The sequence below is a fragment of the Desmodus rotundus genome, chromosome 3 (genome assembly GCF_022682495.2).
Source record: "Desmodus rotundus isolate HL8 chromosome 3, HLdesRot8A.1, whole genome shotgun sequence".
In the NCBI taxonomy this organism is placed as follows: Eukaryota; Metazoa; Chordata; class Mammalia; order Chiroptera; family Phyllostomidae; genus Desmodus; species Desmodus rotundus.
In genome coordinates this window covers 50,186,718-50,203,053 of record NC_071389.1, presented here as the reverse complement: position 1 = coordinate 50,203,053, position 16,336 = coordinate 50,186,718, and the positions used below count along the sequence as shown (strand labels likewise).

The 16,336-nt window shown below is 37.5% G+C and overlaps 1 non-coding gene across 1 annotated transcript; it reads left to right on the top strand.

Moving 5' to 3' along the window:
- Positions 1-835: 835 nt before the first annotated feature.
- LOC112309423 (small nucleolar RNA SNORA42/SNORA80 family) lies at positions 836-976 on the top strand. Its single transcript, XR_002975235.2, has one exon. It is a non-coding gene; the product is annotated as a small nucleolar RNA SNORA42/SNORA80 family (small nucleolar RNA).
- Positions 977-16,336: the final 15,360 nt, after the last annotated feature.

Sequence of the window (16,336 nt, the reverse complement as noted above, 5' to 3'; positions counted from 1 at the left end):
TAATCCAGCAAAGGGCATATTCAGCAGGTGAATTTCCAGGTCACTGTAAGCCTGTCCCACATGGCTTGCATATGAAGCATATCAGTCACTTCATCTGAGACATTCCATTAGCATTTATAGGAGGAATTAGGTGGTCCCCCTTACCAGTTTAAACAGACCTGAAGGTGGCTTTTATCCAGTTTACCAGGCTATTTCCCCAGGAATAACCTCCTGTGTGTCTGCATTATGTGTAGCCATCTGTGATTGTTTGGTAGGGAACTCTCTCAATCCAAACATGTTCTCTGCCTCTCAGCATCCAAAACCAAGAATAAAGCCACTAAGTTAGTTACTGTCACAATTCATTTTATTAAAAGATCTTCAGGGGGCCGATGATAACAATTTACAAAACAAAACTACTCCCTCACAATACCACCCCCTAGTTTCAGTAGTTTCTTGATTTTTGCCCTCCCCTACATGAACTGCCTTCTTGGTGACTAGGAGTCTTGGAGGCACTATATATTCCTTCCCACTCTTCCCATCAATATCATACTTGAACGCACAGCTAGTGCAATAAGACAAGAAAAGGAAACACAAGATGTACACATTGGAAATGAAGGAATATAATTTTCTTTGATCACAGCTGAGATAATTACCTATGCAGAAAATGATGAAGAATCAACAACAATGAAAAAGTCTCTTGAAACTAATAAGTGATGATTATAGCAAAGCTGCAGGATACAAGGTTAATATACAAAAATCAACTGTTTTCCTACATACAGGCAAAGAACAATTGGAATTTAAAACTAAAAACACAATGCATTTCAATAATATCCCCTAAAATGATATATTTTATTATGTATGGGTTTGGATTTAAGGCACGCCCATCCCCCTGGGTCTTTCATGAGGCATAGTTTCCAAAGTCAGAGCAAACCCTGGCCTTGAGCCATTGCTTGGCCTCTATCCATAGGCTGCAGGCACTGAAACAGGTTGGACAGTGGGGGAAAATGATATACTTTATCATAAATCTAACAAAATACATACAGGATCTATATGCAGATAACTATAAAACTCTCATGAAGGAAATTAAAGAAGATCTACTTACTATATTTGAATAATTTTTCTCCATTATGGAAAATAAATACAGTGCTGGAAGGAGGAAGAAACTAATTAGTTGAACATCTATTATATGCCAGTTACTATGTAAAGCAGTACTTAGATTATTACCTTCATAATTATAAAATACCCTATGAATAGGATACAAATATGAATATTATTGTTGTTTAATGACCTAACTATGAACATTGTTGTGTAGTTGAGGAAACTGAAGCTTAGACTATAGCTGCAAGGGATGGTAAAATCTTATGATAAAATATTATGCAGCCATTAACAATCATCCTTTTGGAAAATATTTAATAACATGGTCATGTTATAAGGTTAATTAAAAAGAAGTTCAAAGAGCAGTATTCAAATCTCTGTATACCATATGAGACCAATTTTATTAAAAGTTATAAAAACTTAAAAATAAACTTGAAAATATTGCTCTATAATTCGCAGAAAAATTCATCAAAACATTAATACATGGATTAACTGGAATGCTCATACGCTGCTGGTGAGAGTATAATTGGTACAGCCACAGTGGTAGTTTACCACATTGGTAAACTATTTGAAAGCATTTACTAAATTTGTACAATGCGTATTTTAAAGCCCAGAAATTCCATTCCTAGCTGTGTAACTAACAGATATATCTTCTGTTCATCAAAATTATATGCAAGAACATTCATATTCTTATCCTATTTTTAATAATCCAATGATGGGAATAACTCAATAATCATACACAGTAGAATGTATAAATAAATTCTGGCATATTCATATAATAGAAAACTACAAAATAATAGCAGTGAATGAACTATAACTGCATGCAACATGGATAAATCTTGCAAAGGTATTTTTGAGCTAAAGGAATTAGACATAAAGTAAATAATTTCATATATACATATATATATATATATTTCAAAAACAGACAAAACTAAGCTATGGAGAGCTAAATAATGTTCTATTTGTTTAGCTCAGTCAATTATATGGGAATATTCACTTTGCAAAAATTTGTTGAGTTGTACAACTAAGATTTTGCATTTTCTGTAGTATTTAATTCTTCAATTAAAAGTTTACTAAAAATGTTAATAGTAGTTAGATTACATGATGAGAAATAAATTTTTCATTTGTTTTTATGGCTGTCTATACAGCTTTTTGTATTTTCTATTTGATAAATTATGATAAATAAGTATTCCTTTTCTAAAAGCTTTATTGAAACATAACTTATATAGATAAAATTAACTCATTTTAAGTGTACAGTTCAGTGAAATTTGGCATATGTATAAAGCTGGGTAACCACCACCAGAGTGAAGATATAAAACATTTCCATATCCCCAAGAGTTTCCTAATACCATTTTGAAATAAATTCCCTTGTCCATCCAATCTGATCTCTGGTCTGCTTTCTGTTGCTATAGTTTTGACTTTTCTAAAACTTGCATATAAATGAGACCATACGGTGGGAAGTTTTTTGTGATTGGCTTCTCTCAGCTGGATCTATGTTATTGTGTGCACCAGTAGTTCTTTCTTGTCTATTGCTGGGTAGGATTGCCAAGCACAACTTGTTTATCTGGTCAACAGCTGATAGACATTTGTGTTTTCTTTCTTGATATTATGAATAAAGTGGCTATGAACATTTAAATTAGTTTCTCTTTATCTTGAGTAAAGAACTAGGAGTGGAATTTCTCAGCTTTATGGTCAGTATATATTTAATTTTATCAGAAATTGTCAAACTGTTTTCCAAAATAAATGTGCCATTTTGTGTTGTCAGCAGTAGGCTCTCCACCTCCTCACCAACACCTAGAGTTGTTGATCATATTCAACCTAATAACTAGTGATACCATTTGTATATATTTTCTGTGAAGTACCTGATCAAAATTTTTGTTTATTTTTTATTTGTCTTTTTATTGTTGAGATTTTAAAACTCTTTATATATTCTTGATACAAGTCCTTTGTCAGATATATATGAATTGGCTTTTTATCTTTTTAATAATGTCTTTCAAAGAGCAAAAGTTTTAATTTTGATGAAGTTCAATTTATTTATTTTTATTTTTATTTTTTAAATTATTTTATTGATTATGCTATTACAGTTGTCCCAACTTTCCTCCTTTCCCCACCCCTTGCCCTGTACACTGGTTCCCTCTAGCAATCCCTCCCCTTAGTTCACATCCATGGTTCATGCGTATAAGTTCTTTGGCTTCTCCATTTTCTTATACTATTCTTAACATTCCCTGTCCATTTTGTACCTACCAATTATTCTTCTTAACCCCTGAACCTTTCCCCCCATTTTCTCCCTCCTCCCTCCCAGCTGATAACCCTCCAAATGACCTCCATATCTATGGTTCTGTTCCTGTTCTAGTTGTTTGTTTCATTTGTTTTTGTCTGTTTTTAGAGTCAGTTGTTGATAGCTGTGTGTTTGTTTCCATTTTAGTGTTCATATTTTTTTATCTTCTTTTTCTTAAATAAGTCCTTTTAACATTTCATGTAAAAATTACTTGGTGATGATGAATTCCTTTTGCTTTACTTTGTGTGGGAAGCCCTTTATCTGCCCTTCCATTCTAAATGATAGCTTTGCTGGATAGAGTAATCCAGGTTACAAGTCTTCACTTTTTATCACTTTGAATGCTTATTGCCAGTCTCTTCTTGCCTGCAGTTTCTTTTGAGAAATCAGCTGAAAGCCTTATGGGAACTCCTTTGTAGGTAACTCTCTCCTTTATTCTTGTTGCTTTTAAGATTCTCTCTTTATCTTTAACCTTCGGCATTTTCATTATGTTGTGTCTTGGTGTGGTCCTCTTTGGGTCCAACTTGCTTAGGACTCTCGGTGCTTCCTGAACTTGTATGTATATTTCCTTTGCCAAATTAGGGAAGTTTTCTTTCATTATTTTTTTCAAATAAGTTTTCAATTTCTTGCTCTTCCTCATCTCCTTCTGGCATCCCTGTGATTCAGATGTTGGTTCGTTTGGAAATATCCCAGAAGCACCTTATACTATCCTTGTTTTGGTTTTTGTTTTTCTTAACTCTTTTTTCTTCTTGCTGTTCTTGTTGAATGCTTATTTCTTCCTTATGTTCCAAATCATTAATTTCAATCCTGGCTTCATCCCCTCCACTATTGGTTTCCTGTTGATTTTTCTTTATTTCACTTAGTGTAAACTTCATTTCTTCCCGGGTCTTTTTTAGGTTGTTGCCATACTTAATGAGTTCTTTGAGCATCCTGATCACCAGTGTTTTGAACTCTGCATCTGATAAGGTGGATTATCTTCATTTTGTTTAGTTCTTTTTCTGGGATTTTGTTCTATTCTTTCATTTGGGCCATATTTCTTTGTCTCCTCAACTTGGCAGCCTCCCTGTGTTTGTTTCTGTGTATTAGGTAGAGCTGCTTTGACTCCCTGTTTTAGTAATGTAGCCTACCGTAGAAAAGGCACCTGTAAATTGTGTGGGGTTGAGCCTTAGGTAATTGCCGGGGCAACCCACTTCACCACTTTGTGGCTCTTTGTAGGGGGAAGACTTGGAAATGGAATAATGTCACTGCCTGGTTTCTGGATGTTTGCCCATCATTTGCCCTGTGCAACTGCTGCCCTTCCAGCTTTAGCCCTGGTGCTGAATCCCAGAGGGGTGGCTCTGCATATGTTTTAAGTTTGTGTGGGCCTTTAAGCAGAGTTTCCTGAAAATCCAGCAGTTTCTTCCACCATTCCAACCCCTACTGGTTTTTTTACAGCCAAAAATTATGGGGATTTATCTTCCTGACACTGGAACTCTGGGGTGTGCAGTCTGGCCTGGGGCTGTTTCACTTACTCCCAAGGTATCACTCCTGATTTTTACCCTCCACACTTGAATGTGGGACCGCCATTCTGCTATCACTTCTTCTCCATGCCATACCACATCTCCACGCTTCTCTACCCATCTCTGTGTCTCTGATTCCTCCTACCCATCTGGATGAATGTTGCCTCTTTAAATCTTTAGTTATTGGACTTCCATACAGCTCAATTTTCTGACTGTTCTGGGCATTATGTTTTGAGGTCTACTTGTAATTCTGTGGCTGCTTGAGGAGGCAAAACGTGTTTACCTATACCTCCATCTTGACTGGAAGTCCAATTTATTTATTTTTAATGGTCTGTGCTGTTTGTGAAATTTCCCTTTATAGAAAAAGCATGTTATAAAGAAAGCATCCAACAATGACTAAAAGATTAAGTAGATAGATTGATCAGTCTAACTTGGGCAATTGTAATTCAAAGATTTAAACCATCTATTTGCTTGACTGAAATGGACTGTTTGCAAAAAGAGTAGTGTGAATGCAAAGAATGTTTCACAACTTTGCTCATAATGACTGAGAAGGTATTTGATTTAGGGTAAAAGAAAAGAAAAAGATCAATTCTATAATAGAAGTTACTATTCTAAGACAGTTTAATCTTAGTTTAGAGAAGTGAAGCCAAGCATGCTTATCATTGTTTAAACCCTTTTTCAAAATAAAGTCCAAAGCAAGAAGGAATCAGATCTCATTAAATTAAGAATAGTAAAGGGAGAAAAACTCTCTTTTGTAAAGAAAAACATAGGGAAACTAATAGAAAGGGGAGTTTGGTGTATGTCTTAGCTGAAATATTAAACCATATTCTGGATAGAAAATACAGAGGGTGTCTGTTTCTAAAATGAAAACACAAATTTAATTCCAGTACACAATTAAGTTTGGACTACATGTGAAATAAGCAAAATACCTAACTACTATTAGAGGGAGACACCTTTTGAAAATGAGTTTTTCTAACTATAACTCATATTTTTTAATACTTCATATCAGTCAATAAGCCAACATCCCATGTCCTTACAGGCATGTGTAGACAATAACGTGCCCCCCATCATTTATTAAACTGTTTTTATTGATTTTAGAGAGAGGAAGAAAGGGGAAAGAGAGAGAGAGATCAATTTGTTGTTACACTTACCTATGCATTTATTGTTCATTCTTGTATGGAATCAAACCCACGACTTTGGGGCATTGGAACAATGCAATAACCACCTAAGCTGTCTGGCCAGGCCTCCCTTCATCATGTTTAACTCATGTTGTAAAACCAAGGAAATATTTTTAAAACCTTAGAACATTAATAACCTTCACAGCTAATTAAAAATAAAATAAGAGTTTGATCTGTTTTCCTAGTATTCCTGGTGCTTTCAAAAACACTGTATATAATCACAAGCACAAAACTATTTGCCAAAGTTTAAAGATAGACGAGAATTAAAATGAGCCCTCCCTTGAAGTTGTAATTTCAGTTAAAACAATTGAGGGCTCTTTCCCCCTCCCAGAAAGGCAACTACATAAGGATAGTTTATTCATCTCTAGGAGAAACCTAAATTAATAGACTTAATGCATATTGTAATGTTATTTGTATAGAAAGAGTAGATGGTAAAAGAAAATGTGTACAAACTCAGTGTTCGGTATTTTTCAGTATAATTGTGATTCAGATAGGGAATGCATTTTTAATGCTGCCTTTACAACATACTGAGATTTTTTAAAGACAGAAAATCTTTCCTAAATTAGATTCTCTTTAAATTCTTCAGGATACTAGGGAAACAAGGGAACAGCTTGCCTTTGATAAGAATTTTTCTTTCAAATGTGACTGAAAGAGATCCAATTTTGGTAGCTAACTGTATTAGAGTAATCCTAAATAATTTAGCCTCCATTTATGGTTTGAGCAAGTTTATTACATGTGAGCTCCCAGCATCGCCTCTCCTTAAACTCTTTTTGATCAATTAATGTATACTTTTAAGTAGAAAATGAACAAAGTCTCCATAGACTATTACTTCAAGTGTTTTTTCTTTTAATTTTACTCATGTCTTTATGCTAACTAAGAAAGGGAAGGCTGAAACATAAGCTCCCCAAGAGTAAGTAAGTTTCTAACCAGATATAAGCCCCCAACTAGAGTGGACCCTGCATGATTATGAGAATTTTGTGAATTTTGTCTTGTTTACCACTACATCCAGTTCCTAGCGCAGAACCTGGGGCACAGAACCTGGGACACAGTAGGCATGTTAAATAAAAATGTATCTCTTTCTGCCTACGATATACCAAAATAGGATTAAGCACTTTAATATATTACTTAATATACTTACATCCACAAAAAACATTAAAAAGTAGGTATCACTCCTTTTCCCAAATGAAAAATTGACTCTCAAATAAGCACATAATTTTCCAAAATTTTTTCAACTATTAAGTAATGTTAATATATCCAAACCCAGGCCTTTGAGCTCCTAAGCACAGGGCTGACATTTGGGTTATATAAACCAAATGTAGATTCAACTGGATCTCACAGACACGTTTCGATGATCCTTCTCCCCATGCCACTTTATTTTTGGCTCCATACTCTTTGACCTCCTCTCCATAAAACAAAAATTTTCTAATATCATTTTATAGAGAGAATATAATGATAATTCAGCTTTGCTTCTAGCATAATTGACTTAATATTGTTACTGACAGTGTAGTGATTTCTTCCACACACAAAACTTAGTATTGTCAATATCCAAGGTTTTTGTCAAATTGAAAAATCCTTCTGGGTAGAGTACAAAAAGTGACCACAAATTCTCTGCAGCAACTCATCTCTCCACTCCTTGAATCTGGGTTGGTCAAAACCTCAGAATCTTCTTGGGTGAAATCCGACATTGACCCTGATACATGGCAGCACCCACCTGGAATACGACTGTTTCCCTGAGGCCTTCATTGGATCAGGTGGAGCATCCAATGAAGGACTAATGGTAGGGGCAGGCAGGGCAGGTCCGAATTACTGTTCAGGTTTTAAGGTTTCCTACAGGCTGACCAACACAGTGTTGGGTTGCCAGTCTCTCTTTGCAGGTGGGGTCTCAGCAACAATGTGGTCAAACCACTTTTGCTTCCAGGTTACTTTTATTAGACCCTTTACCGCAGAGTGAGATAGACTGTTGGCTTTCCAAGTTTTTAGTCTGAGGTCTTTCCTCCATTACATACCCATTCCCAGAATTTGTTATTTTCTCCCAGATCAGCAATGGCTTGCCCAACACCATAAATGTCTTGTCCCATGACTAGGCTCAGCTTGGACATCATGTCCCACAGCAGGTGATGGGGGAGGACTGGAGAAGCTTCACTTTCATTCCTGCAGAGAATGTGGCCCTATCAGGGCTTTCAAAGACAGGGGCATAAATTGCCTGTCTCATTCCCAGCTCCCTAAGAATTTGTTGTACCCCCTCTATAAACTCCCAGGCATCCACGTGCCGGAGGACAAATACTCCATTGGCCCAAGCCTCCCTGCAGGCTAGAACAATACAATACACAAGTAGGTGAGTGCCTTGAATGCCTTCCCTCCCTCTAAGTGCCATGCAGGAGCTGACAGAGGACAGGGTGTATGGTGATGTTGCTCATTTCCTCTGCCTCTTACCCAGTTAGAGAAATGCCATCACCCCTTGTATCCCATAGCCACACTAACCATGTCTGGATACTTTACCTAGCCTTTCTTTAGAACTTGGCAGCTATATCAATAAGCTCAGCAGGAATATATTCTCTTATCATGGAGTATTCCCTGAATAGAGGGCTGCCCCACTGGCTGAGGTTGTTGTTGCTCTGCTTTTGCTTTCTTTTGTATTAGTGATCAAATAGCACAGAACATTTGTCCATTTCTTTGTCAATCACCACAGTATCCTTAGTGTACCAATCAGGCTTTGTCACCAGGACTTCAACCTTAATCCATAGCAGCTGGTGCCTTCCCAGGTTTGTAAAAGGCATGGTAATGTCTCCAACTTATCCTACTCTCCTGCTATGTCCCCAGCCCTGAAGCTAACAGAATAATAGACAACTTCATGTCATTCTCTAACCTCAGCTCTTCTTTTAACTTTCTAACTTGAGTTTCAGCCTCCAGTTGTACATCAGTGCCAAACTGCTAAGAGTAGAGGTCCACCCATTGCAGCAGCCATTTTTTCCCATCTTTGCTGTGCAGTACATACTGTGCATTCCTCCAAGAAATGCATTAAAGGTGCTGGCATTTTCCAAGCACCCCAAGACTCAAACGATGGTCCACAAGCATCTAATATGTGGGCCACCCCTCCCCACATAGAGGACGACAACCACCTTGAATTCTTCCCTGCAGATGTTGCTTTCTCCAGCTCATTTCTTCAGCCTCCTGGCTGGATCACCAATTGTCAGTTCACACCCTTGGGAGCCTCCCAGGTGGAATTTGAAACTAGCCCCCATACAGTGGGCAAGGAGAGACCAAAGAAAGAAGCAGACCATGCCAGATTAGGAATTGGCAGGTTTAAAAAGCAAAAGAACTTACATGCCAGGATTATCTTGACCGACCACAAGACCAGTAGATTGCCTCATCGGCCACCAGAATCTTAAAAGTTTATATAGAGTACTTACCTGGGTTCAGTCATATATTCAGTCCAAATGGTCTCAACAACACATTACTCTCTCAAGGCTGCATTCTTAAAAGAGATCTCAGTGTGGGAACAGTGGGTGGAATGTACATTCATCCCAAGGACAGAAGAGGGATTGAGAAGCCTCTGGTTTCCCAGTACCGTCACATCCTCCCTATGACCTCCTCCAACATAGCCTTTTGACTTGATTTGTTTAATAGAATGCAGCAAGGTGACATTGTATGAGTCATGAGCCTAGGCCTCAGTAGACCTTGCCTTTGCTATTACTTTGTGAAGGTAAACAAACCACGGCTGCTTTGTAAAGGATACAGGGTCTTGGGGGGACAAGGAAAAGCACAACCACCCCAGTGCGATCCCGCAATGATGTGCATGCCCAGAAAAACACCGTGTGGAGTGAGATGAGCCGGTTTAGAAAAGTCCAGGCCAAACTGCCAACCGCAAAATAATGGTTTTTGGTTTAAATCAATAAGTTTTGGTGAGGTTACTTGCAACAATAAAAAACTGATATAACCTTTCTAAATTTTGTTTTCTATGGCTATTACAGATATAATCACTATTTGTAGAAATACTATGGATTTGCCCCACAAATACAGGAGTTCCTACAAATTTTCTTTCACACAGTTGCCGCCACAACAAACAAACAAACCCAAACATGATTAATTTAGTATATTCCTGACAGGTGAGAATATTGATAGGAACAAAATCCTCCAATTACAGTTTTGAACATCTAATGAATGGAAAAGTTTTCCATAGACTAGCTTCTGGCTCCGTATATTTCAACCTTGTTTGTGTTTCACTACACACATACTTTAGATGCTCGACACCTTAAGACATATTCATAGCACTTTGGCCACATACCTGTGAGTCATAACATCAATCAGGTTGGCAGAGTGGGCAACAGGAGTATTCCTGGAAGCTATTCCTTTGTCAGAATGAGGAAGTAGTAACTTAAATATGTAGGAAGTGATGATGTGAGTCACATAAATATATTCCACTAAATTAAAAATATATTCTCCACTCAAATTGTCTTGGCTAGAACTCAAATAATGTCTGGGGTCACTCTAAAACCATCCCGCAGAAGGAGAAATGGAATGGAACGGAAGACAGAGCAGGAAAAGACAGGATACTTAATTGATGCAGTTAAGTAAATATCTTGCATAACCTTTACAAAAGTATATGGTTGTGTGAACACACTGCTAGGGTCCCTATCAAGGCCTTGGAATAATCTCCATCATGGAAAGGAACCTAAAACTTAAGCTTCATTAGCTTCAAGGTATATTTACCTCTGATTTGCCACCTCTTCCTGGCTTCCTTTCCTCTCAGTCTCAGAAGTAGCAGCAAATGGTCCCCTTATATTCAAGCCCTTTCGGAATCTTACTTTTCTAACTTAAGCTCTTTTCCACTATATAGTCACATCCATATTATTTTTTCCTTCTCTTTGCTTCTAAACTCCAGAACATGAATTTCATGGCAGCGCAAGCCACCTGAAAAGATAATTGCTTGAGTGTGATAATGGTGACTGACAATTTCATCTCCAAACTATTTATCAGTTCACTCTCCATATATTGGGAATCAAGAGAACATGACACCTCCTGTCAGTAAAACAAAAGAATCTTGTGACAGCATTTCAATTGAATTTTTCACCTGGCATTCACCACATTAGCACTCAGTTAAAATAACTCCATTCATTATAAAACACACACACACACACACACACAAACACTTGCTTTAGACACAGTAAATGAAATTGTATACATAAATATAAAAGCTGATACTGCACCTGATCCCAGGTTTTTACCATCTTCAAAATAACCTGCCTTGGTTTACTATAACTTTTTTTATTTGTTTCTGACAATAAACCAATCACAAGTCATTCTTCTATACAAGTGAATCATTCATTTCAGTAAAGAATGACTGCCTATCATGCAAAACAGTAAGCAAAACACATCGATCTTAAAGTTCAACCTAAAGTGTCTCTCAGTTACTTCTCAACTTCTCAATAAAGGTGTCAGTCCAAAACCCTCCATTGGCCTGACTGCCGTTTTCACAAATGGCCAAGTCTCTTGGCCATTTTCTTCCAGGCCATTTATATGCACATCAGGGATTCTATTACACATAGGTCAGGGATTTTCCACGGAGTCCTGGTTAGTTCCCTCTTGTTCTGCTTTGGAGTTTGGGAGAGAAATCCCAATAGCTGTCATAGTATGTCACTGTGCTCTGTAGGTCATTGTGACCTGCTTGTACACTTAGGGAAGGATGGCCAAGGCAGCAAAGGATTTGGACGCTTGTGAGTTCTCTGGACACGTGCCGTGAAACTATCACATTGCCATCCACTCTTTTTTTTTTTTTTTTTGCACTATTGCTCTTTTATTTTTTATTTTTTTATAATTTTTTAATTTTAATTTTTTATTGTTATTCAATTACAGTTGTGTGCCTTTTCTCCCCATCCCTCCACCCCACCCCAGCTGAACCCCCCTCCCTCCCCCACTTCCATCCTCCCCCTTGATTTTGTCCATGTGTCCTTTATAGTAGTTCCTGTAATCCCCTCTCCTCACTGTCCCCTCCCCACTCCCCCCTGCCCATTGTTAGATTGTCAATGTCTCTGGTTATATTTTGTTTCCTTTTTTTCTTCTATTTATTTTGTTCCAGTTAAAGGTGAGATCATATGGATTTGTCCCTCACCGTCTGGCTTATTTCACTTAGCATAATGCTCTCCAGTTCCATCCATGCTGTTGCAAAGGGTATAAGCTCCTTCTTTCTCTCTGCTGCAACCATCCACTCTTAATAGTACCCATTCCTTTATTTGGAGAAGTTATGCCTAAAGAACATAAGCAAATTAAATGAGACTATTATATTCTGTAATGAATGTGTCCTCCCTGTGACTTTTTCAAAACATGAGCAAATAATGTAGGAGCAAAGTTGAACTTCTAATCTCTCTAATGAGAGGAGCTCAGGAACCCAAAAGATAGACACCATTTTATTCTCTACAATTGCATAGTGACCAGTTAAACAGGAATTTCTACATGGTCAATTTTAGCAGCAAAAATAGCCAGATTCATTTAAAGATCATACTCACTTTAATATACAAACAAACAAAAACAGTTGCCCAGCCGTTCATTCTAGCCAGGTGCATTTGGGGCAGGAGGAAGACAAGAGGAGGAAGGGCACAGATTGGTGGTGCAGGTCCAGTCCTGCTCTCTGAGCTGGCCTGCAGGGTAGTTTCTCAGCCTACGTCTGGCTGTCTTCACAGCAGCCTTTAGAATGTGAGAAAGTTAACATCTCTTGTGCTCAGTTTTTGGCCTTAATCAAAAATCTGAGACAATGGAAAAAGTGTCACTGAACAACCTATTAAATGTGTTTACTTGCTTCAAATTCTGTAAAATGTCAGCATAATAAAACCAGCAGTTTATAAGATAAACTCTGGAAATGCCAAAATAATCAAGAAATATCATAATCATTATGGTTTTCTTCACAATTGGAAAAGTATCAAACCCCTTTGCCACAAGCAGTTCTCCTTTTATTCTCAAAGCCTCAGCTATTAAATGTATATATTTAGAGATGTATATCACACTCAGAGAATATGCCAGATAGATACTCTTACCCAGAAAAGCAAAAATATTCACAAGTCAGTTACTGGTTTTCCCTTTAAACCTTCTGGGCTGGCTATTTGTCATTTGGCTCTCAATGCTGTTCCCAGCCTTCTGGAATCTCCTCTGTATCACAGGATGGCTGGGAGCCTGTAAACTACATCCCGCAGACTTCCTTGCCAGCTGCTTTCTAGTGAGGTTCTGCCAAAGGGAAGCACTATTAGGGAACTGAAAGGCAGGAGGGAGGGAAAAAATCTGTGTGGATTTTTTCTTCTGCTTCTGGTGGTACATAGAAGCACCAGCCAGAGGGCCAGGGAAGTGTGGGCTATGGGGTCCTGCTCAGGCTGTGCTGTGCCACAGCAATGGCAGAGGCCTTGCTCAGCAACGCAGTGTTAATGGGCTCTGGCTCCAGCTAGCAGCAGCAGCTGAAGCCTTGGTAGCAGGAGACAGTGGGCTACTAGGTTCCTGCAGCATCAGTGTGGGTGTGGGCTCCTAGCTGCCTAACAAGGTTAGTGATAGTTGCTACAGCACAAGAGCAGCAATAGAACCTCAACAGGCTCCTCAGCACAGCAACCCTAGTTCTGGATAACCCTATTTTCCCTGCTGCTCCTCCAACCAGACAGGTGGCAGGTGGGTAACTTCATCTTGCCCTCTTCACTTCTTTAGTCTTTGCAACAATTTTATGACCAATCCTTTATATTTTTCCTCATTTTTCTGAATTAACACTTAATAATATACTTACTTTATCTCTCTTAATACTAATGGATCGAGAGAAAGCAATAAAAATATATTTTGTTAATTTTCACTTTGGAATATATATATTTGATAAATGCTGCAAAAATCTTATGATTTAAAAGTAACTTACAGAGGACAGTATTACTCACTCTAAAGTGAAAAACATCATTAAAAATTTACAGAATTCAGGTTAAACATGATGAATTAAACGCATACATTCAATCCTAAAACACAACTAAAATAAGAGCAAAGGAAAGAAAAAAATGTATAAAAGCACAAGAACGAAGAAAATGGAAGAGAGAACAGGAGAGCAGAGACAGCAGACAAGAAACGAAACCCAATTTTGGAAGACAGAAAGGACATGGACTAGGGCAGGTGTGTCAAACTCATTTTCACCAGGGGCCACATCAGCCTTGCAGGGCCAAAATAATTTGGGGACTGTATAAATGTAACTACTCCCTAACAGTTAAGGAGTTGAAATTATATTAGGCCCTTTGAAGGCAACTGTGAGGCTGATGTGGCCCCCAGTGAAAATGAGTTTGACACCCTTGGACTAGTGGATTCCGGCTAGCAGAGCTCAGAAAGCTGAAGTGATGGATGATTCAGGTGGCAAATCATCAAAAAGGCTCAGGAATATTTTTTAAAATCAGACATTTAAATAGCTTGAGACTTACAAATTATAACAACTAATCAGCAAAGATTAATAAAGCAATGTTCTCTATATTCTAATGGAAAATTATTTCTAACCTAAAATCCTATCCTCAGCCATACTTTAATCTAATGCAGAGGTAGAATGAGAATATTTTCAGCATGAAAGATCTCCAAACATTTTATCTCATATGTAGCCTTTGTAAAACAAATTCTAGAAGATGTGCTCCATCAAGACAAAGAAACAGACCAACTAAGAAGAAAACATAAAATCCAAGAAACTAGAAATTTAATGCAAAAGAAAAGAGAAAAAAAAATCAAGAAAATTCCCTCTCTCCTAGGGAAGGAGGGAAGGAAGGAGAGAAAAGAGGAAGGGAGGAAAGAAGAAAGAAATCATATGTTCAAAGGCATAAACTTTACAGAAAGCTGTTTTACAGTTTTGTGTGAAAGTTTGGGACTAAAATAGTTACGGGGACCTATGACATAATAAAAACCTGTTGAGGAGAAGGAGATGAGAAATGTAATCAAATTATAGTACAAATTTAAACTACACATATTGATATATCAGAAAAGCATCATAGAAACCATAGTGGAAGAATAGGAGGAAAAATAGGTGTGTCCATCGAAATTAGGGTCGAGGAGAGTAGAGTAAAAGAGATCGTTCTAATCTTCCATAGAAGAAAGCTAATAGATAATGTCTAAAATTAAAACCAAAAATGCACAGAACTAGCAATAAAGTATGGTATTAGAAATTGGGAGGCAAATACCAGATTAAAGAGTGAAAAGAGATTGAATATTAATGTTTGCGTGGCCAGAATGAGGACAGGAGTTTGTTTCCATACTCGTGTACATTATTTGTTTGTTTTAGACTTGCAGTGCTGTTTGGCTTTTAAATTGAAACATAAGTATTACTTTGAGAATAATAATTAAAATTTTTAAAGTAAATTAAATGAAAGGTAGGGAGTCTAGGTACTTTCTAATCAATAATAAATTGGGACATGAAAGTCAAGCTATATTTTCTTTAATGACATTAAATGTTAAATGTTTAATATATTCCCTGCAATCTTTATGCACTACTAATGTACTTAGCAATTTTAATAATAAACAAAGATGCACTTAAGCCCAGATCAGGTGAAACTTCTATAAATTTTGAATTGAATAGATATCAAATTATTTTGATTACTGAGGCATCTGTTAGGTCCTGTTCTGATTATTATTACTACATACTGAATATTCTTAACGCAAGGTGACTTAAAGCAATAGTAATAATTTTATTATCTTTCTTGGTTCTGGGGTTCTTACTCAGAATCCCTCACGTAGTCCATTCAGATGAATAGGGAAGCTGAAGTTAATCTCACAAGCTTCCTCACACACATGTAGCAGGTGAGGCTGGCTATTGTCTGGGACCTCAGATGAGGCTGTCACATGAAATAGCTACTCATCACCTATCCATGTAGTCTGGCTTCCTCACAGCACAGCAGTTGGATTTTAAGAATGAGCATCCCAAGCGGACAGGAGGAAGCTTTATCACCTTTTGTAACCTGGCCTCAGAAATCACATAGAATTACTTCCTCCATAGTCACGGTCCCCCCAAAAACCAAAGGGAGAGAAAATAGATCCCCACTCCTCACTGGGAGGACTGTCAATGACACATTGTAAGAAGAGCAGGTAGGACGGGGGATCTTTTTTGCAGCTATTGTGGAATATACAATCTGCCATAGTTCTCTCTGTTCCAATGTTGAAAAATCCATATTCACATAAGGTTGAATAATCAGTAACTCTCTTCCAAAGGAGACATGCTTAGACCAGAAGGTTTCAGCTGAGATATATGTACTTTGGAGGCATGAATAATTTTAAACAAATAATTTCCAGGATTCTAAGCTTCACATATACTTTTTCCAAAATTTTTCTTC